A 24,114-nucleotide genomic window follows, 5' to 3' on the forward strand; every position below is an offset into this window, starting at 1 on the left:
TTCCTCCTATAGTCCAGAGTAGATATGGACATATAGGGGATCACTGGAAAAATAAGGAGCTGTAGTATGCAAAGCAGGTGACATATTTCCTGGGAAATCATATTAGGCCATTAGAGGGCAAATTGTTGCAAAATAATTGTCAAAATCTTGACTTTTGAGATTGATTTTCTCCAAAATTCTCAAACCAGGAAAATTCATCACAAATACCTGATCACGATATGACAATATCAAAATTCTAAGATCATATCTTGTCTCATGTCATGATATAGATATAATATTGTCCAGCCTTCCTCATCATAGTTCACATTCCATTTGTCAGAGATAAAATATGAATCCATAACCCATTTTGAGAGGCAGGTTCTCATAAGGTTGGGAAGTGTCGACTAACTGGGTTGTCACTGATAGGTAGACTTCCCTGTTTAAATGTTGGAGATTTTGGGCAACACCATGTTAGTTTTTGAAAGCAGAAACAGCCATAGTTATAAGAGAAGGGATGGATACTGATAGCTTGTCCACTACAAATCCACCTATAACTGCAACTTTGCAACCATGAAATGCAAAATTAAATTTACATTGTGGACATGCAGCTCTACTGAAGAGGAACTAAGACCATAAACCCTTTAGAACAATGTATGTAGCCCCCCCCATAACTGAATGTTTTAGGAGAGCAAGCAGAACATTTAGGGGCGCACACCTTAAACATTTCCTCTCATTTTCACTGTATTACTGATCAATACTTTGATAATAATTGAAGAAATTGCAATGTGCTATTAAGAATTCCCAGTGAATTTTATTGTGCACTTGTTTGTTGAAGAATAAGATCACATAAGAGACATTAAGTGTACATAAAATACCATCACTGTCACTACAGTACAGTTATTAACTAGAAGTGGCCCGGTACTGTCCAGTACACAGAACCGGCACTTTTATTTGTGTACTGGCACGTTTCACAAGATGCCGGTAATCTCTTATCAGTCCAATTCATGATTATGGTCCAGAGCAATAATGTCTCAGGGTACACTATGTGACGTTCACCTGTTCTCGCAAAAGTCAAGTGTTTATTCCTTGAGTTTGGAGTTTTTATTTTCTATCTAATCTCTATCTGGAAGATGGCCGCTGTGTTGACCATCATCATGCTTCAAAAGCATGAGTTAGCTCATCCACAAACTTATACTTTCTGATATAATAAAAATAAACATGGAACTGGCAAGTTGAGGCTTGAAAATATCAGAGGACCATGCACAGAAGGGATTAAGCTGGGATATTGCCCGGTATCCTGGACTCTTGCTCAAAATAATAAATTGATAAAGTTAGGTTGCCATGGAGATTTATTCTCTGAAGCTCTGCCAGACCAGGGTAAGAGCCAGAAGAGATTAATCCTGCTGATGATTCCATTTGGTCAGCTGTCACTCTGATTGGTAAATAATTGCATTAACCCCCATGAAAATATTATGCTGTATGTCATTCAAACAAGTAGCTACATCTTATATTATTTTGACTGTAATCAATTTTACAATGATTCATGCCTACTGTGGTCATTATTAGACCACCGTCATTTAGGTCAGTAAGAGGTTTGATAATAAAGGCTCCAGAAAAAAACAACAAAAAAAAACACTGAATGCTGCCATTGTGAAAGGTCAACTGTTAAGAAAACCGGTACAATTGAAATAAGTTTACTTCATTTTGAGTTGTTTTGGTGCAATCTTTCATGAACAATAGTGGTGTCACTCTTTCCATGTGCATTTTATTAATTTGGCACAGGACGTGGTTATCTCGCTAAATGATGTTTAGTTCATTAGACATTCAAGAAACTGGGATGATGACATCATATTTAAGAACGAGAAAGAGAAAAACACTGATTTCATATACTGACTCACATCTTGTTTTACAATAGCTACACCTTGTGTAGGAGTGACACAGGCAGTGGCAGTCACTTACGTTTCCTGACGTCTTAATTTGTGCTCATCTGAAGTGAAACAAAACCCTGAATTTTCTTTTACACTAAAACAAGGCCAGACCAAAAGTTTCACTCCCAGGGCTGGAGTATGCCAGATGTAATATTATGAGATATTAATGTGGATGTTATGCAAGAATTTGATGCACAAGCCTGTTTTCTTTGGGTATTACCTTAATGACTCTGTCCTGGCAGTGCTGGATGATCTTACACAGCTCCTCTGTACCCTGAGACTCGAGACTCTGATGAAGGATCTGCTCAAACATCTACACAGCATTGTCCATTTGCTGGTGGCACACAGACACATGCACACAAAAGTGTCTTATTATGCCAAAAAGTTGAAAAAATGAACAAGCTAAAGTAAAACATAATCTGTAGTTTTGTGACATACATGCATGTAACACCAGACAAACTGACTCATATAGGAATATCCCGTGAAATAATGATAATATATGATAATGTACTACACCCAGTCCCACAGTCTGTATTGTGGCATGTCTGTAGACAACTATATCTATTTAACTGTCCACTGAGTTATCGAACCGCCAAAAGATGTTTGCCTTTAGTACTACTGTGTCCTTGATCAATGCCACAGTCAGAACCTCATCATCCAACTATTTGACAAACTCTAGTCAAACAGGAGCTACAGTGTAGGAAAATGATCAAGAAATAAAATGAGTGTCAATAAAATGATTAGCTCTCATAGAAACTTCCCATTGTGTTAACCAGTTAACCACCACCAACCAGTCTATATTAGACTGGTTAGTCAGTAGTTGAGGTTTCACCTCTCTCATGGGGATCTGGGCCCTTTGGACAAACACTGAGGGGCTGCTCACGTCAAACTGTTGATGCAGACCCTCAAGGCTCAGGTTCACCACCTTCTCATAGCAGCTGTGCATCTTAACTGGATGGAAAGCCAGCATAGAGATCTTCTCCATGTGCTGAGGAGGAGGACAAGAAGGGAGAGGAAGAGATGGATGAGGCATGGACAGATTTGGGAAAAATGTATAATTGTGTCTCACAATAAATATACTACTGCAAAAGTATCACTAATGTTACACTAGACAAATGCTGTTTAAATCACAAACATATTTGGAATAGGAGTATAGGAATTGCGGATAGATAACATTTGTTTTGTAAAGATCCAGATTCTTGTGCTTCAACTGAGAAACTGAGTGCATTTTCTATACATACACATACATCTCACGTTATGGGTTTTATTTAAAGCGACACAATTTTCAACCTTCACGTAATGTCTCTAAGCAGGGATGGGAAGTATTTCTGATAAATTTATTAAAAAAAATACATATTTAAAATACAAAATATCATGCTCTTTTCTGGAGATGATGAAATTTCCTTCATATTTTGTACCAATATATTTCCATTATGTCTATTTTATTTAAAATACTGTAACATACATCCTTTAAAAAAAAGTGATGACATAAGAAGACAAATTGCAGGATGCTGCTTCAGATTGGACGTCATGGTGCTTGTGCCTACTTTAATTTGCCGGGACTCAAATTCACGCGATTACCGTCAGAGCTGAGTTTCAAGACTTTAGAACTCACTCTGTCGTTTACATCGATGACAGTGTTAAAGTCGCCACATAAAATAATTTTGTATCCGACCAATAGCGGTTCTTTAAGTCTTTTAAAAAGTTGAAAAATGTTTGTTCTCTCATGAGAGGTGTACACGTTTATCATTCGTATTTTCTAGTCAGTAAAAACAATCCAACATGAGCAATCTACAAGGAATTAAATTAGGAATTAAATCGTTTTATGAATAATAGTGACATCACCAGTTTTAAAAAATATCCCACCATCAGCTTTACTTTCGTCAATAGAAATACACTTAGACCTTTGTTCCACATGCTGGATACCTTTACTCTTTACTTGTGTTCCGTCTCAGTTCTTGACAACATAATATGTCAAAGTCAGTTTTCAACAAAAACGTAATTTGTTGGGCTCTAAAAGAATTTGATTGGATGCCACGGGCATTCCAAGATGAAACTTTGGGGAAGGTCATAAATGTTTGGGGGGAAGCTATGGTGTGGGTTTGTCGTCATTTTATAACTTATACTACAAGCTTTTATTTTATTTTTCTCTACCTCTACAAAAGGTGTTTCATGATCATCATCAGGCTCTGGAGCGGGGAATTCAGAAGAAGAGTGAAAGAGCCAAAGTTGTTGCTGTAAGGGGGGCTCTCTGCTACAGCCTGCGGGTGCAGCGGGGTGCTGCCGACTCGCTGACCCTGACCCTTATACCTATTCCAAGCCCTACCAGTAGAGACCCCCCAAACCCCAATTTATGAGCTGGAATAAAATTATATCAAAGTTTATTTGGGGTGGCAAAAGACCCAGAATAAGACTGGAAACTCTCCAGCTGCCAAAAGAAGGAGGGATGGGACTTCCAAAATTAAAGGAATGCTACCATGCGGCCCAATTGAGATGAAACACAGTGAAATGAAATAGAAAAAGAGTTTGGAGAAAACCCAGTACAGAATATAATTGGGGATAAAGAAACATACAAGAAGATTCAAAACCAAATAGACACAATCACGATGTTCACATACAAAATATGGTTCAGCATAATAAAAAAAATATAAGATACAGAAAGACACTAATTTATTGAATTGGCATATGATATTATAATAGCATATGATAGCAATTTTACACCGACTAGGTACGATATAGGATTGAAACAGTGGACAAACCAAGGGAATCACAGCATGGTGTGTTTTCGGTGAAAGATGGACAGCTGGAGAGTTTCCAAAATATGACAGAAAAAAAGGATCTAGATAATCAATCATGAATTCTGTGGATTCCTGCAATTTAGAGACTACTATATGAAAGAGATCAGTATGGACCCCTCCTGAGAAGTGAATAGTGTGATCCAGATCATCATAATCAACGCATACAAAGAAACCACAATTAGAATTATATTGGGACTATATAAAAAATTGCTACAAAATACATAAAAAAAGATGGGAATCAGGATTTAACATAAAACTTAGTGATGAAGATTGGCTAAGATTGGTATAATCTGCCAGACATTAGCCTCATGTATGAAACAAAGTGATTTTGAAGCAGAAACATATTTAGGTTACAAGGTCAGAGCTGCAGTGACTTTATGACAAGTATAAATGAGCATTTCATGGGTTGTACTGGCAACAGATATGACAAATGATGGGTGGCTGGGAGATTTTTTTTTTAATCAGCCTTGAATATGTCAAAGATTACCCACAATATTAACTTTGAAGCATTGTTAGTTTTGTGTAGCATCAGATAAAACATGTATTCCCTCCCCTCTTAATTTGAAAAGAGGACATTTGTAATATGGAAATGATTGAATATTTGGAAGTTTTGAGGAGGACTGATGGAGGAGGACAAAAGTATTAATCTTTTATGACAACAATTCTTGGGAGTGAACATCCCTGCCATATACTCAAGTGTATGGTGAAAACAATGTTCAGTGTTCTATTCATAAAATGTTTTCATTTGAATTCCAATTTGCCAAGAGACCTTCTTACAAGAAAGTGTGCCATATGCACTAACACAGTGGAAATTAATCATAATGAAGCCTGAGGTTTAAGGATAAGGGTTGTCATCAACTAAATACTGTAGGCAGCAGCGAAGCTCTCTGAACAGATCAGCAATGTGACCCACAGTCCTCACAACCGAAGACGCAGCCGAAACACAGCAAGCGGTTCCGCGGAGACGGGAGCTTTGCAGCTGCGGGTCCGGGTGAGAGGACATCGGTTCTCACGGTGGAACTGTTCAGACAGAAAGTCTGGCTCCCGTGTAACGTCGCACACAACACCATCTCAGAGATATCTCAGAGATAGGATACTGACTGTATTTAAACACTAAACTTTCGCACGCAACATTTACATGTGCATAATTTATTATTAACTATATTTCGATTAATTCGTGTGTGTGTTTAAATACATGTGTATGTATGTATTTATGTATGTATGTGTTTTCAATGAGTGAAAAGACGTAGTTACCCTAATTAACGAACACATTTTAGCAACAACTCTTTAGCCACCTGCCCTGCTGTTTAGCTCATTATAATAATGTAAAATTTCACTTACCTCTACATTTTTGAGCATCTTCCTGTGACATGTCAATAGCCTCCCTCTACCACCAACTTCCCCAGTAATTCCTTGGTCAGCGACTGATGCTGCAACTCCATTACATGTTCATCCACCTGCTGAGCAGACACTAACCTGTTAACGTTTTGGATATTAATCCGCTGCTGCTGTGGTGGGGAACTACGTTGCTTGGCTGGAGTGTGATGATGGTCGATAATTCTCTTAAAGCTACAGTAGTCGTTGAAATAAACGCCCCTTTTTTTCACCATACGTGTGTGTGCGTGTTTGTGTGTGCGTGCGTGTGTGTGAGTGCGTGTGTGTGAGTGCGTGTGTGTGAGTGCGTGTGTGTGCAACTCCAGACACTTCTTGTTCTCACATCAAGTTCAAATCGACATGATACACACACACCTACATCTACAAAGAGGCTCATACACACATTCACTCCTTTGAGTAAAAAAAACAACAGGCATCTTGAGGGACTTCAAAGACTTGCCCTCTAAGTGAACCCAAACAAAAGTCTGGTTTTGTTTACACAGGTGCAATTACAGGTAAACACAATGTTTCACTTTGTTTGGGGCTCAATTCATCCTGACTGTCAAAGACACAGCATCAGAAGCTGAAGACCTCCACCTCATCAACATCAGTCACAATGTACTGAAAAAGAAAAAGGTTAAATAATTTATCAAAACTAACCCTAGCCCTATCATATTATAGTGATTACATGTAAAATAATTACATCAAATCAAACATAAGGTAGATGTTTGTTTGACCTGTGTGATCTACCGTTTTTGATGAAGTTTAAAATCCATAATTTGTATTAGTAGTGTATGATTTCACTTTCACTGAACTCTGAACTTATACTTCATATACTAGTAGTATGGAGTACTTTTACTGTATACGTTTTGGAGGAATATAGGGTCAAAGTTCAATTTTTTGCAACAAACAATAGGGTAATCATTTTTGATGAAGTAAAACTTTTTTATCAGTAGTTTATGATTTTACTTTCACTGGATTCAGTACCTCTTGTACTTCATATGCTAGTAATGTGAAGTACTTTTAATGTATACTTTTGGAGTAACCTGGCCTCCCTTCAACCCTTTTTTGTCCATTTTACTTAAACTGCCATAACCAAGCAGTCTTATTTCTGGTTTTCAAAAAAAAGTCCTATCGGATGCGATTACAACATACTGAAAAATAAATGTTCAAATTATATGTCAGTTTAATTTATTATATAACAATTATATCACATTATAGTGATTACATGTAAAATAATTGTTGAATATTTTCTAGTTTCTGTCATTTTTCAGCTTCTTAAATGTGAATATTTTTGACTTTCGGTTGCAATTATAGGTAAACACAATACACTTTGTTTGGGGCTCAATTCATCCTGACGGTCAAGACACAGCCTGAGACGCTGAAACCCTCGACCTCATCAACCATCAGTCACAATGTACTGATTATATATTAATTATAAATCAAAACTAACCCCAAGCCTATCACATTATAGTGATTACATGACAAATAATGACATCAAATCAAGCATAAGGTAGATGTATGTCCGAACAGGAACATGTTAACATAGTATACTATGACATTTTGTCCCATTTTGGACGACATACTATAGTATGACGTTTTTGTCTCATTTTTGACAACATACGATACTATGACATTTGTGTCTCATTTTGAAAAACATACTATACTATGACGTTTTTGTCTCATTTTGGACATCATACTATACTATGACATTTTTGAGTTATTTTGGACGATATACTATAGTGACATTTTTTAGTTGTTTTGGACAACATACTATACTATGACATTTTTGAGTTATTTTGGACAATATACTATACTGACATTTTTTAGTTGTTTTGGATGTCATACTATACTATGACATTATTGAGTGATTTTGGACAACATACTTCATTTGTGAGGTTTATATTTTGGGACAGTAGAAAAATTAAAAAAATCAGGAAACAGCCTTAGCTCAGCTGAATACGCACACAAACAGACACCAATAGAAAAACCCATCCAAACTGTGAAATCATTGCAAAATCAAACACTGAGGGTACAGAAGTATATCATAAGATGTTAACTTCATTTGTGAAGTATATATTATGGGAGAGTAGAAAAAAGAAAAACATCCGAAAACAGCCTTATCTCAGCATAATGCGCACACAAACAAACACCAATAGAAAAACACATCCCAACTGTGAAATCGTTGCAAAATCAAACACTGAGGGAACAGAAGTATATCTTTTAAGATGTTAACTTCATTTGTGAGCTTTATATTATGGGACAGTAGAAAAATGAAAAAAATCAGTAAACAGCCTTACCTCAGCTGAATGCGCACACAAAAAGACAGTAATAGAAAAACACATCCGAACAGTGAAATCATTGCAAAATCAAACACTGAGGGTACATAAATATATCTTATATGATGTTAACTTAATTTGTGAGGTTAATATTGTGGGACAGTAGAAAAAAGAAAAAATCAGTAAACAGCCTTATCTCACCTTAATGTGCACACAGAAGGACACCAATAGGAAAACATAACCAAACAGTGGAAAAATTACAAATTCAAATACTGAGGCTACATAAATATATCTTATAAGGTGTTAACTTCATTTGTGAGTTTTATATTATAGGACAGTAGAAAAAAGATTGAAATACCCTCGATCAGCCTTAGTCTCTACTACACATACTGAAAAATCAGACCCCTGGCTCAATGCCTTTATTAATTATTGAAGAAAATACAGTTTCCCGCCTTTTTTACGTTTGAAAAAATATAAATAAAGTCCTCTAGAACAATATTTGGTGCAATTTCAGGCTGACCTTTGACCTTTCCAAAGGTTGCACAGGTCTGAAACTCGGCACCCTAGATCAGCCTAAGTCCCTGATACACATACGGAAAAATCTGACTCCTGGCTTAATGCCTTTAGGAATTATTACAAAAAACACACCCGAACGGCTGACCTTTGACCTTTCTGAAGGTTACACGGGTCTAAAACTCGGCACCCTAGATCAGCCTTAGTCCCTGATACACATACGGAAAAATCACACTCCTGGCTTAATGCCTTTAGGAATTATTACAAAAAACACACCCGAACGGCTGACCTTTGACCTTTCCGAAGGTTGCACAGGTCTGAAACTCAGCACCCTGGATCAGCCTCAGTCCCTGATACACATACTGAAAAATCAGACTCCTGGCTCAAAGCCTTTAGGAATTATTACAAAAAACACACCTGAACGGCTGACCTTTGACCTTTCCAAAAGCTGCACAGGTCTGAAACTCGGCACCCTGGATCACTCTTACTCCCTGATACACATACTGAAAAATCAGACTCCTGGCTCAATGCCTTTAGGAATTATTACAAAAAACACACCCGAACGGCTGACCTTTGACCTTTCTGAAGGTTGCACAGGTCTGAAACTCGGCACCCTGGATCACTCTTACTCCCTGATACACATACGGAAAAATCAGACTCCTGGCTTAATGCCTTTACAAATAATTACAAAAAACACACCCGAACTGCTGACCTTTGACCTTTCTGAAGGTTGCACAGGTCTGAAACTCGGAACCCTGGATCAGCCTCAATCCCTGATACGCATACGGAGAAATCAGCATCCTGGCTCATTGCCTTTAGGAATTATTAAAGAAAAGACAGTCTCACACCTTTTTTACTTTTTGAATTTTACAGACTGTCTTTTTGTTCCGCTACGTGGAGACCTTTGACCTGGGGGCTCCATATTCGGAACAGAGGATCCTCCGGAGCCACTAAACAATAATCCGGGGGGGAAAAGCCCAAAGGACTGTTTGTCCTGTGTCCAAAAACTGAAAATCAGGTCGTGTCAGACTCTATACAGTCTTAGACCCTTTGGCCAGAGTGGAGGTTTTGGAGGGAACTACATTGCTACAGGTCGCAAGAGTGTGAATTTTTCATATGTCGTTTGGGGTCCTAAGACAAGCGGAACGACACCAGTCCCGTGCCGCGTCCCGGAAATAGCCTTATCTCAGTGTAATGCGCACACAGAAAGACACCAATAGGAAAACATAACCAAACAGTGAAAAAATTACAAATTCAAACACTGAGGGTACATAAGTATATAATATAAGTTGTTAACTTCATTCGTGAGTTTTATATTATAGGACAGTAGAAAAAAGATAAAAATACAAAATATAGCCTTATCTCAGCATAATGCGCACACAAAAAGACACCAAAAGGAAAAAACACATCCACACAGTGAAATCATTGCAAAATCAAATACTGAGGGTACAGAAGTATTTTAGACGACATGCTATACTATGACATTTTTGTCTCTTTTTTGACAACATACTATACTATGACGTTTTTGTCTCATTTAGACGACATACTATTCTATGACATTTTTGAGTTATTTTGGACGACATACTATACTATGACGTTTTTATCTCATTTTGGACGACATACTATACTATGACCTTTTTATGTAATTTTGGACGACAAACTATACTATGACATTATTGAGTTGTTTTGGACGACATACTATACTATGACGTTTTTGTCTCATTTTGAACGACACACTATGCAATGACATTCTTATCTCATTTTGGACGATATTCTATACTATAAAATTTTTATCTTATTTTGGGCGACATACTATACTATGACATTTTTGTCTCATTTTGAAAAACATACTATACTATGACGTTTTTGTCTCATTTTGGATGACATACTATACTATGACATTTTTGTGTCATTTTGGAAGACATACTATACTATGACGTTTTTGTCTCATTTTGGACATCATACTATACTATGACATTTTTGAGTTATTTTGGACGAAATACTATAGTGACATTTTTTAGTTGTTTGGACGACATACTATACTATGACATTATTGAGTTCTTTTGGACGACATTCTATACTATGACATTTTTGTCTCATTTTGAACAACACACTATGCAATGACATTTTTGTCTCATTTTGGACGACATACTATGCTATGACATTCTTATCTCATTTTGGACGATATGCTATACTATAAAACTTTTATCTTATTTTGGGCGACATACTATACTATGACATTTTTGTCTCATTTTGAAAAACATACTATACTAAGACGTTTTTGTCTCATTTTGAAAAACATACTATACTATGACATTTTTGTGTGATTTTGGACGATATACTATACTATGACGTTTTTATCTCATTTTGGACGACATACTATACTATGACCTTTTTATGTAATTTTGGACGACAAACTATACTATGACATTTTTGTGTCATTTTGGACGACATACTATACTATGACGTTTTTGTCTCATTTTGGACAACATACTATACTATGACGTTTTTGTCTCATTTTGGACAACATACTATACTATGACATTTTTGAGTTATTTTGGACGACATACTATACTATGACGTTTTTGTCTCATTTTGGACATCTTACTTTACTACGACATTTTTGAGTTATTTTGGACGAAATACTATAGTGACATTTTTTAGTTGTTTGGACGACATACTATACTATGACATTATTGAGTTCTTTTGGACAACATTCTATACTATGACATTTTTGTCTCATTTTGAACAACACACTATGCAATGACATTTTTGTCTCATTTTGGACGACATACTATGCTATGACATTCTTATCTCATTTTGGACGATATGCTATACTATAAAATTTTTATCTTATTTTGGGCGACATACTATACTATGACATTTTTGTATCATTTTGAAAAACATACTATACTAAGACGTTTTTGTCTCATTTTGAAAAACATACTATACTATGACATTTTTGTGTGATTTTGGACGATATACTATACTATGTCGTTTTTGTCTCATTTTGGACAACATACGATACGATGACGTTTGTGTCTCATTTTGAAAAACATACTATACTATGACGTTTTTGAGTTATTTTGGACATCATACTATACTATGACATTTTTGAGTTATTTTGGACGATATACTATAGTGACATTTTTTAGTTGTTTTGGACAACATACTATACTATGACATTTTTGTCTCTTTTTTGACAACATACTATACTATGACGTTTTTATCTCATTTAGACGACATACTATTCTATGACATTTTTGAGTTATTTTGGACGACATACTATACTATGACGTTTTTGTCTCATTTTGGACAACATACTATACTATGACGTTTTTGTCTCATTTTGGACGACATACTATACTATGACATTTTTGAGTTATTTTGGACGACATACTATACTAAGACGTTTTTGTCTCATTTTGAAAAACATACTATACTATGACATTTTTGTGTGATTTTGGACGATATACTATACTATGTCGTTTTTGTCTCATTTTGGACAACATACTATACTATGACGTTTTTGAGTTATTTTGGACATCATACTATACTATGACATTTTTGAGTTATTTTGGACGATATACTATAGTGACATTTTTTAGTTGTTTTGGACAACATACTATACTATGACATTTTTGTCTCTTTTTTGACAACATACTATACTATGACGTTTTTGTCTCATTTAGACGACATACTATTCTATGACATTTTTGAGTTATTTTGGACGACATACTATACTATGACGTTTTTGTCTCATTTTGGACAACATACTATACTATGACGTTTTTGTCTCATTTTGGACGACATACTATACTATGACATTTTTGAGTTATTTTGGACGACATACTATACTATGACGTTTTTGTCTCATTTTGGATGACATACTATACTATGACATTTTTGTGTCATTTTGGAAGACATACTATACTATGACGTTTTTGTCTCATTTTGGACATCATACTATACTATGACATTTTTGAGTTATTTTGGACGAAATACTATAGTGACATTTTTTAGTTGTTTGGACGACATACTATACTATGACATTATTGAGTTCTTTTGGACGACATTCTATACTATGACATTTTTGTCTCATTTTGAACAACACACTATGCAATGACATTTTTGTCTCATTTTGGACGACATACTATGCTATGACATTCTTATCTCATTTTGGACGATATGCTATACTATAAAACTTTTATCTTATTTTGGGCGACATACTATACTATGACATTTTTGTCTCATTTTGAAAAACATACTATACTAAGACGTTTTTGTCTCATTTTGAAAAACATACTATACTATGACATTTTTGTGTGATTTTGGACGATATACTATACTATGACGTTTTTATCTCATTTTGACGACATACTATACTATGACCTTTTTATGTAATTTTGGACGACAAACTATACTATGACATTTTTGTGTCATTTTGGACGACATACTATACTATGACGTTTTTGTCTCATTTTGGACAACATACTATACTATGACGTTTTTGTCTCATTTTGGACGACATACTATACTATGACATTTTTGAGTTATTTTGGACGACATACTATACTATGACGTTTTTGTCTCATTTTGGACGACATACTATACTATGACATTTTTGTGTCATTTTGGAAGACATACTATACTATGACGTTTTTGTCTCATTTTGGACATCATACTATACTACGACATTTTTGAGTTATTTTGGACGAAATACTATAGTGACATTTTTTAGTTGTTTGGACGACATACTATACTATGACATTATTGAGTTCTTTTGGACAACATTCTATACTATGACATTTTTGTCTCATTTTGAACAACACACTATGCAATGACATTTTTGTCTCATTTTGGACGACATACTATGCTATGACATTCTTATCTCATTTTGGACGATATGCTATACTATAAAATTTTTATCTTATTTTGGGCGACATACTATACTATGACATTTTTGTATCATTTTGAAAAACATACTATACTAAGACGTTTTTGTCTCATTTTGAAAAACATACTATACTATGACATTTTTGTGTGATTTTGGACGATATACTATACTATGTCGTTTTTGTCTCATTTTGGACAACATACGATACGATGACGTTTGTGTCTCATTTTGAAAAACATACTATACTATGACGTTTTTGAGTTATTTTGGACATCATACTATACTATGACATTTTTGAGTTATTTTGGACGATATACTATAGTGACATTTTTTAGTTGTTTTGGACAACATACTATACTATGACATTTTTGTCTCTTTTTTGACAACATACTATACTATGACGTTTTTGTCTCATTTAGACGACATACTATTCTATGACATTTTTGAGTTATTTTGGACGACATACTATACTATGACGTTTTTGTCTCATTTTGGACAACATACTATACTATGACGTTTTTGTCTCATTTTGGACGACATACTATACTATGACATTTTTGAGTTATTTTGGACGACATACTATACTAAGACGTTTTTGTCTCATTTTGAAAAACATACTATACTATGACATTTTTGTGTGATTTTGGACGATATACTATACTATGTCGTTTTTGTCTCATTTTGGACAACATACTATACTATGACGTTTTTGAGTTATTTTGGACATCATACTATACTATGACATTTTTGAGTTATTTTGGACGATATACTATAGTGACATTTTTTAGTTGTTTTGGACAACATACTATACTATGACATTTTTGTCTCTTTTTTGACAACATACTATACTATGACGTTTTTGTCTCATTTAGACGACATACTATTCTATGACATTTTTGAGTTATTTTGGACGACATACTATACTATGACGTTTTTGTCTCATTTTGGATGACATACTATACTATGACATTTTTGTGTCATTTTGGAAGACATACTATACTATGACGTTTTTGTCTCATTTTGGACATCATACTATACTATGACCTTTTTGAGTTATTTTGGACGAAATACTATAGTGACATTTTTTAGTTGTTTGGACGACATACTATAATATGACATTATTGAGTTCTTTTGGACGACATTCTATACTATGACATTTTTGTCTCATTTTGAACAACACACTATGCAATGACATTTTTGTCTCATTTTGGACGACATACTATGCTATGACATTCTTATCTCATTTTGGACGATATGCTATACTATAAAACTTTTATCTTATTTTGGGCGACATACTATACTATGACATTTTTGTCTCATTTTGAAAAACATACTATACTAAGACGTTTTTGTCTCATTTTGAAAAACATACTATACTATGACATTTTTGTGTGATTTTGGACGATATACTATACTATGACGTTTTTATCTCATTTTGGACGACATACTATACTATGACCTTTTTATGTAATTTTGGACGACAAACTATACTATGACATTTTTGTGTCATTTTGGACGACATACTATACTATGACGTTTTTGTCTCATTTTGGACAACATACTATACTATGACGTTTTTGTCTCATTTTGGACGACATACTATACTATGACATTTTTGAGTTATTTTGGACGACATACTATACTATGACGTTTTTGTCTCATTTTGGACGACATACTATACTATGACATTTTTGTGTCATTTTGGAAGACATACTATACTATGACGTTTTTGTCTCATTTTGGACATCATACTATACTACGACATTTTTGAGTTATTTTGGACGAAATACTATAGTGACATTTTTTAGTTGTTTGGACGACATACTATACTATGACATTATTGAGTTCTTTTGGACAACATTCTATACTATGACATTTTTGTCTCATTTTGAACAACACACTATGCAATGACATTTTTGTCTCATTTTGGACGACATACTATGCTATGACATTCTTATCTTATTTTGGGCGACATACTATACTATGACATTTTTGTATCATTTTGAAAAACATACTATACTAAGACGTTTTTGTCTCATTTTGAAAAACATACTATACTATGACATTTTTGTGTGATTTTGGACGATATACTATACTATGTCGTTTTTGTCTCATTTTGGACAACATACGATACGATGACGTTTGTGTCTCATTTTGAAAAACATACTATACTATGACGTTTTTGAGTTATTTTGGACATCATACTATACTATGACATTTTTGAGTTATTTTGGACGATATACTATAGTGACATTTTTTAGTTGTTTTGGACAACATACTATACTATGACATTTTTGTCTCTTTTTTGACAACATACTATACTATGACGTTTTTGTCTCATTTAGACGACATACTATTCTATGACATTTTTGAGTTATTTTGGACGACATACTATACTATGACGTTTTTGTCTCATTTTGGACAACATACTATACTATGACGTTTTTGTCTCATTTTGGACGACATACTATACTATGACGTTTTTGTCTCATTTTGGACGACATACTATACTATGACATTTTTGAGTTATTTTGGAAGACATACTATACTATGACGTTTTTGTCTCATTTTGGACGACATACTATACTATGACATTTTTGTGTCATTTTGGAAGACATACTATACTATGACGTTTTTGTCTCATTTTGGACATCATACTATACTACGACATTTTTGAGTTATTTTGGACGAAATACTATAGTGACATTTTTTAGTTATTTTGGACGATATACTATAGTGACATTTTTTAGTTGTTTTGGACAACATACTATACTATGACATTTTTGTCTCTTTTTTGACAACATACTATACTATGACGTTTTTGTCTCATTTAGACGACATACTATTCTATGACATTTTTGAGTTATTTTGGACGACATACTATACTATGACGTTTTTGTCTCATTTTGGACAACATACTATACTATGACGTTTTTGTCTCATTTTGGACGACATACTATACTATGACATTTTTGAGTTATTTTGGACGACATACTATACTAAGACGTTTTTGTCTCATTTTGAAAAACATACTATACTATGACATTTTTGTGTGATTTTGGACGATATACTATACTATGTCGTTTTTGTCTCATTTTGGACAACATACTATACTATGACGTTTTTGAGTTATTTTGGACATCATACTATACTATGACATTTTTGAGTTATTTTGGACGATATACTATAGTGACATTTTTTAGTTGTTTTGGACAACATACTATACTATGACATTTTTGTCTCTTTTTTGACAACATACTATACTATGACGTTTTTGTCTCATTTAGACGACATACTATTCTATGACATTTTTGAGTTATTTTGGACGACATACTATACTATGACGTTTTTGTCTCATTTTGGACAACATACTATACTATGACGTTTTTGTCTCATTTTGGACGACATACTATATATACTATGACATTTTTGAGTTATTTTGGACGACATACTATACTATGACGTTTTTGTCTCATTTTGGATGACATACTATACTATGACATTTTTGTGTCATTTTGGAAGACATACTATACTATGACATTTTTGAGTTATTTTGGACGAAATACTATAGTGACATTTTTTAGTTGTTTGGACGACATACTATACTATGACATTATTGAGTTCTTTTGGACGACATTCTATACTATGACATTTTTGTCTCATTTTGAACAACACACTATGCAATGACATTTTTGTCTCATTTTGGACGACATACTATGCTATGACATTCTTATCTCATTTTGGACGATATGCTATACTATAAAACTTTTATCTTATTTTGGGCGACATACTATACTATGACATTTTTGTCTCATTTTGAAAAACATACTATACTAAGACGTTTTTGTCTCATTTTGAAAAACATACTATACTATGACATTTTTGTGTGATTTTGGACGATATACTATACTATGACGTTTTTATCTCATTTTGGACGACATACTATACTATGACCTTTTTATGTAATTTTGGACGACAAACTATACTATGACATTTTTGTGTCATTTTGGACGACATACTATACTATGACGTTTTTGTCTCATTTTGGACAACATACTATACTATGACGTTTTTGTCTCATTTTGGACGACATACTATACTATGACATTTTTGAGTTATTTTGGACGACATACTATACTATGACGTTTTTGTCTCATTTTGGACGACATACTATACTATGACATTTTTGTGTCATTTTGGAAGACATACTATACTATGACGTTTTTGTCTCATTTTGGACATCATACTATACTACGACATTTTTGAGTTATTTTGGACGAAATACTATAGTGACATTTTTTAGTTATTTTGGACGATATACTATAGTGACATTTTTTAGTTGTTTTGGACAACATACTATACTATGACATTTTTGTCTCTTTTTTGACAACATACTATACTATGACGTTTTTGTCTCATTTAGACGACATACTATTCTATGACATTTTTGAGTTATTTTGGACGACATACTATACTATGACGTTTTTGTCTCATTTTGGACAACATACTATACTATGACGTTTTTGTCTCATTTTGGACGACATACTATAATATGACATTTTTGAGTTATTTTGGACGACATACTATACTAAGACGTTTTTGTCTCATTTTGAAAAACATACTATACTATGACATTTTTGTGTGATTTTGGACGATATACTATACTATGTCGTTTTTGTCTCATTTTGGACAACATACTATACTATGACGTTTTTGAGTTATTTTGGACATCATACTATACTATGACATTTTTGAGTTATTTTGGACGATATACTATAGTGACATTTTTTAGTTGTTTTGGACAACATACTATACTATGACATTTTTGTCTCTTTTTTGACAACATACTATACTATGACGTTTTTGTCTCATTTAGACGACATACTATTCTATGACATTTTTGAGTTATTTTGGACGACATACTATACTATGACGTTTTTGTCTCATTTTGGATGACATACTATACTATGACATTTTTGTGTCATTTTGGAAGACATACTATACTATGACGTTTTTGTCTCATTTTGGACATCATACTATACTATGACCTTTTTGAGTTATTTTGGACGAAATACTATAGTGACATTTTTTAGTTGTTTGGACGACATACTATACTATGACATTATTGAGTTCTTTTGGACGACATTCTATACTATGACATTTTTGTCTCATTTTGAACAACACACTATGCAATGACATTTTTGTCTCATTTTGGACGACATACTATGCTATGACATTCTTATCTCATTTTGGACGATATGCTATACTATAAAACTTTTATCTTATTTTGGGCGACATACTATACTATGACATTTTTGTCTCATTTTGAAAAACATACTATACTAAGACGTTTTTGTCTCATTTTGAAAAACATACTATACTATGACATTTTTGTGTGATTTTGGACGATATACTATACTATGACGTTTTTATCTCATTTTGGACAACATACTATACTATGACGTTTTTGTCTCATTTTGGACGACATACTATACTATGACATTTTTGAGTTATTTTGGACGACAAACTATACTATGACATTTTTGTGTCATTTTGGACGACATACTATACTATGACGTTTTTGTCTCATTTTGGACGACATACTATACTATGACCTTTTTATGTAATTTTGGACGACAAACTATACTATGACATTTTTGTGTCATTTTGGACGACATACTATACTATGACGTTTTTGTCTCATTTTGGACAACATACTATACTATGACGTTTTTGTCTCATTTTGGACGACATACTATACTATGACATTTTTGAGTTATTTTGGACGACATACTATACTATGACGTTTTTGTCTCATTTTGGACGACATACTATACTATGACATTTTTGTGTCATTTTGGAAGACATACTATACTATGACGTTTTTGTCTCATTTTGGACATCATACTATACTACGACATTTTTGAGTTATTTTGGACGAAATACTATAGTGACATTTTTTAGTTGTTTGGACGACATACTATACTATGACATTATTGAGTTCTTTTGGACAACATTCTATACTATGACATTTTTGTCTCATTTTGAACAACACACTATGCAATGACATTTTTGTCTCATTTTGGACGACATACTATGCTATGACATTCTTATCTCATTTTGGACGATATGCTATACTATAAAATTTTTATCTTATTTTGGGCGACATACTATACTATGACATTTTTGTATCATTTTGAAAAACATACTATACTAAGACGTTTTTGTCTCATTTTGAAAAACATACTATACTATGACATTTTTGTGTGATTTTGGACGATATACTATACTATGTCGTTTTTGTCTCATTTTGGACAACATACGATACGATGACGTTTGTGTCTCATTTTGAAAAACATACTATACTATGACGTTTTTGAGTTATTTTGGACATCATACTATACTATGACATTTTTGAGTTATTTTGGACGATATACTATAGTGACATTTTTTAGTTGTTTTGGACAACATACTATACTATGACATTTTTGTCTCTTTTTGACAACATACTATACTATGACGTTTTTGTCTCATTTAGACGACATACTATTCTATGACATTTTTGAGTTATTTTGGACGACATACTATACTATGACGTTTTTGTCTCATTTTGGACAACATACTATACTATGACGTTTTTGTCTCATTTTGGACGACATACTATACTATGACATTTTTGAGTTATTTTGGACGACATACTATACTAAGACGTTTTTGTCTCATTTTGAAAAACATACTATACCATGACATTTTTGTGTGATTTTGGACGATATACTATACTATGTCGTTTTTGTCTCATTTTGGACAACATACTATACTATGACGTTTTTGAGTTATTTTGGACATCATACTATACTATGACATTTTTGAGTTATTTTGGACGATATACTATAGTGACATTTTTTAGTTGTTTTGGACAACATACTATACTATGACATTTTTGTCTCTTTTTTGACAACATACTATACTATGACGTTTTTGTCTCATTTAGACGACATACTATTCTATGACATTTTTGAGTTATTTTGGACGACATACTATACTATGACGTTTTTGTCTCATTTTGGACAACATACTATACTATGACGTTTTTGTCTCATTTTGGACGACATACTATATATACTATGACATTTTTGAGTTATTTTGGACGACATACTATACTATGACGTTTTTGTCTCATTTTGGATGACATACTATACTATGACATTTTTGTGTCATTTTGGAAGACATACTATACTATGACATTTTTGAGTTATTTTGGACGAAATACTATAGTGACATTTTTTAGTTGTTTGGACGACATACTATACTATGACATTATTGAGTTCTTTTGGACGACATTCTATACTATGACATTTTTGTCTCATTTTGAACAACACACTATGCAATGACATTTTTGTCTCATTTTGGACGACATACTATGCTATGACATTCTTATCTCATTTTGGACGATATGCTATACTATAAAACTTTTATCTTATTTTGGGCGACATACTATACTATGACATTTTTGTCTCATTTTGAAAAACATACTATACTAAGACGTTTTTGTCTCATTTTGAAAAACATACTATACTATGACATTTTTGTGTGATTTTGGACGATATACTATACTATGACGTTTTTATCTCATTTTGGACGACATACTATACTATGACCTTTTTATGTAATTTTGGACGACAAACTATACTATGACATTTTTGTGTCATTTTGGACGACATACTATACTATGACGTTTTTGTCTCATTTTGGACAACATACTATACTATGACGTTTTTGTCTCATTTTGGACGACATACTATACTATGACATTTTTGAGTTATTTTGGAAGACATACTATACTATGACGTTTTTGTCTCATTTTGGACGACATACTATACTATGACATTTTTGTGTCATTTTGGAAGACATACTATACTATGACGTTTTTGTCTCATTTTGGACATCATACTATACTACGACATTTTTGAGTTATTTTGGACGAAATACTATAGTGACATTTTTTAGTTATTTTGGACGATATACTATAGTGACATTTTTTAGTTGTTTTGGACAACATACTATACTATGACATTTTTGTCTCTTTTTTGACAACATACTATACTATGACGTTTTTGTCTCATTTAGACGACATACTATTCTATGACATTTTTGAGTTATTTTGGACGACATACTATACTATGACGTTTTTGTCTCATTTTGGACGACATACTATATATACTATGACATTTTTGAGTTATTTTGGACGACATACTATACTATGACGTTTTTGTCTCATTTTGGATGACATACTATACTATGACATTTTTGTGTCATTTTGGAAGACATACTATACTATGACATTTTTGAGTTATTTTGGACGAAATACTATAGTGACATTTTTTAGTTGTTTGGACGACATACTATACTATGACATTATTGAGTTCTTTTGGACGACATTCTATACTATGACATTTTTGTCTCATTTTGAACAACACACTATGCAATGACATTTTTGTCTCATTTTGGACGACATACTATGCTATGACATTCTTATCTCATTTTGGACGATATGCTATACTATAAAACTTTTATCTTATTTTGGGCGACATACTATACTATGACATTTTTGTCTCATTTTGAAAAACATACTATACTAAGACGTTTTTGTCTCATTTTGAAAAACATACTATACTATGACATTTTTGTGTGATTTTGGACGATATACTATACTATGACGTTTTTATCTCATTTTGGACGACATACTATACTATGACCTTTTTATGTAATTTTGGACGACAAACTATACTATGACATTTTTCTGTCATTTTGGACGACATACTATACTATGACGTTTTTGTCTCATTTTGGACAACATACTATACTATGACGTTTTTGTCTCATTTTGGACGACATACTATACTATGACATTTTTGAGTTATTTTGGACGACATACTATACTATGACGTTTTTGTCTCATTTTGGACGACATACTATACTATGACATTTTTGTGTCATTTTGGAAGACATACTATACTATGACGTTTTTGTCTCATTTTGGACATCATACTATACTACGACATTTTTGAGTTATTTTGGACGAAATACTATAGTGACATTTTTTAGTTGTTTGGACGACATACTATACTATGACATTATTGAGTTCTTTTGGACAACATTCTATACTATGACATTTTTGTCTCATTTTGAACAACACACTATGCAATGACATTTTTGTCTCATTTTGGACGACATACTATGCTATGACATTCTTATCTCATTTTGGACGATATGCTATACTATAAAATTTTTATCTTATTTTGGGCGACATACTATACTATGACATTTTTGTATCATTTTGAAAAACATACTATACTAAGACGTTTTTGTCTCATTTTGAAAAACATACTATACTATGACATTTTTGTGTGATTTTGGACGATATACTATACTATGTCGTTTTTGTCTCATTTTGGACAACATACGATACGATGACGTTTTTGTCTCATTTTGGACGACATACTATACTATGACATTTTTGAGTTATTTTGGAAGACATACTATACTATGACGTTTTTGTCTCATTTTGGACGACATACTATACTATGACATTTTTGTGTCATTTTGGAAGACATACTATACTATGACGTTTTTGTCTCATTTTGGACATCATACTATACTACGACATTTTTGAGTTATTTTGGACGAAATACTATAGTGACATTTTTTAGTTATTTTGGACGATATACTATAGTGACATTTTTTAGTTGTTTTGGACAACATACTATACTATGACATTTTTGTCTCTTTTTTGACAACATACTATACTATGACGTTTTTGTCTCATTTAGACGACATACTATTCTATGACATTTTTGAGTTATTTTGGACGACATACTATACTATGACGTTTTTGTCTCATTTTGGACGACATACTATATATACTATGACATTTTTGAGTTATTTTGGACGACATACTATACTATGACGTTTTTGTCTCATTTTGGATGACATACTATACTATGACATTTTTGTGTCATTTTGGAAGACATACTATACTATGACATTTTTGAGTTATTTTGGACGAAATACTATAGTGACATTTTTTAGTTGTTTGGACGACATACTATACTATGACATTATTGAGTTCTTTTGGACGACATTCTATACTATGACATTTTTGTCTCATTTTGAACAACACACTATGCAATGACATTTTTGTCTCATTTTGGACGACATACTATGCTATGACATTCTTATCTCATTTTGGACGATATGCTATACTATAAAACTTTTATCTTATTTTGGGCGACATACTATACTATGACATTTTTGTCTCATTTTGAAAAACATACTATACTAAGACG

At 33.1% G+C, this 24,114-nt stretch overlaps 1 long non-coding RNA gene across 1 annotated transcript; it reads right to left on the reverse strand.

The window, feature by feature from the left end:
• Window positions 1–1,644: 1,644 nt before the first annotated feature.
• LOC131445220 (uncharacterized) lies at window positions 1,645–6,314 on the reverse strand. The gene is made up of 3 exons (XR_009233820.1): window positions 6,047–6,314; window positions 2,791–2,895; window positions 1,645–2,241 (listed from the first exon to the last, which is right to left on the reverse strand). It is a non-coding gene; the product is annotated as an uncharacterized LOC131445220 (long non-coding RNA).
• Window positions 6,315–24,114: the final 17,800 nt, after the last annotated feature.

This window comes from Solea solea, chromosome 18 (genome assembly GCF_958295425.1).
Source record: "Solea solea chromosome 18, fSolSol10.1, whole genome shotgun sequence".
Lineage (NCBI taxonomy): Eukaryota > Metazoa > Chordata > Actinopteri > Pleuronectiformes > Soleidae > Solea > Solea solea.